The sequence below is a fragment of the Adiantum capillus-veneris genome, chromosome 4 (assembly GCF_014529385.1).
Source record: "Adiantum capillus-veneris isolate H3 chromosome 4, ASM1452938v2, whole genome shotgun sequence".
Lineage (NCBI taxonomy): Eukaryota > Viridiplantae > Streptophyta > Polypodiopsida > Polypodiales > Pteridaceae > Adiantum > Adiantum capillus-veneris.
This window is the reverse complement of record NC_140934.1, coordinates 153,619,363-153,621,313: the sequence shown is the minus strand read 5'-3', so window position 1 is coordinate 153,621,313 and position 1,951 is coordinate 153,619,363. Positions and strand designations below refer to the sequence as shown.

Sequence of the window (1,951 nt, the reverse complement as noted above, 5' to 3'; positions counted from 1 at the left end):
TGTTAGGTAAATTCATATTCTGTAAGAAGCTCTTCACCACTTTCGATGTGGCGTAGGGTTTCAAGAAAAACATAGCCACATTTATCCAAGCTAATTTGTGTTGTAATGGCTTTATGCCAAGGTGGAAAATTGGGATCAAAAGTATAACATACATTTGGGCTCATAATTAGACCATGAGTACTATTCATTTATCTTGCCAAATTTCCATCTTCTACATCACCAACAATATACATCTCATCGTCCACACAATTGACATTTGGATCCTCCAGAAGTGAGTACCGAGATGTCCTTGGAGATATTTGTATGCCAATTTGCATTAAAATATTTTTTAGTAGATATGTTACTTCAAATTATAGATGTAATAAGTAATGATTTATCTTTCCTACAATTTTAAACTATTAAGAAAAGGTTCACTGCATGATACTTTTGAGAAAAATTAAAGTCAAAGATCTTAAATCAATGATTAATATACTTGACAATATACATGATGAAACTATCATTACATGTTTAAAAAATGATATCAAACTTATTTCAAAATAAAAAGCTTAATTACATGACAAGTGGGTATAGAAGCTTAGCTCATACTTGCTTCAAGGTTCAAAAAGTCTATAATAACTGATACGAGTGTCTCACTTGTTGAAGCTCCTACCGTATCAGATACTCCTTGGTCATCAATGGGATGATCTAATTGATCACTTTGAAGTTTTGCCCATTTTTTGACATCATCATGCTAATTTGCAAAGCTCAAAAGTCTTGTTTTAATCTTTCTTTGGTCGTCAATATTGTCCACAAGGCATAACACTTCCCTTTTCTACTTGAGTCCCAACTCTGTTATGTAACCATCACTGAACATGTCAATAAGCTTTAAATCTTCTTTGCAATACTTTTGAATGCATTGCTTGATTGTCAGCTCCTTCTTGAGTTGTAGAAACTCCACATCTGACAATTGACTCACACTTCCAAAATCTAGATCAAGGTGTCCTGCATCTAGTATTATGGATTTTGTCCCTAGATTTGAAGAGCTAATAAGTCCCTCGAAGGTATCTCCCTTGCTTAAGAACACAAGTGTGGTGAAGAATTCTATAGCACCAGTAAATTCCAAATGCTTCACATTGTGAAATGCCCCAAAAAATTGTATTTTGACCATGTTTGTCATACTTTGCAAATCAGATTGTAACTGCACAGTCTTTATTATTCAAAAAATAAAGGATCGCACATTGTGGTTCTGTTGACCCACCTGCAATAGCCATAATTCCATCTATGAGATCTTTGAATCTTTCAGCTGACCATTGTAGACTGCTCTCCAAATCACATGTGTTGTCCAAGATACACAATCCTATAGGGATAGAGTTGTTTAGATGGCGCTCTAAGTAAGATCTTCCCTCCATTTGAAGACTGACAACATATATAGACCATGGAAGATCTATAGTTGAATCTGCTTTGTCTTTCACAATTTTGATCATCGATTGGATATATTTTCTTTCCTCTTTAGGAAAATCAATCTTCTTAGTACCACGTTGTAGTTGTGATGTCATCCAAGTATCACAGAGTGTCAAGAAATGGGAGTAAACAACATTATTAATGTTGTATGTGGTAGAAAGCTTCTGCCAATTTTCACATGGGTTCTCCTCATTGAGCAAATTGAATTGATCAAGCAACTCATCCTGAATAATTTGATCTTGTTTTAGTTGCTTGATACGATCAGTCATGTCCATTACACCTGGTGTGTCCTTTGCACCCTTAGACAAAACAATCATTATACTCTCTATTTCTGTTTGAATCTTTTCTACTTGATCTTTGTCTAGACCACACAAATATCTAAAAATTATGGCCGTTGGCTTCTTGTTCTCTCTCTCTAATTGCTCTATGACCTTTAGCCATCGATCATAAATAGGATCTGAGTAAGTGACCATATGAGCTTGTTTGGTGATGAATGATGCATCAACAAAAA

General features: G+C 34.8%; 1 pseudogene; it reads right to left on the bottom strand.

The window, feature by feature from the left end:
- Positions 1–574: 574 nt before the first annotated feature.
- On the bottom strand, positions 575–1,156 carry LOC147460183 (uncharacterized; annotated as a pseudogene).
- Between the last annotated feature and the right edge of the window lie 795 nt (positions 1,157–1,951).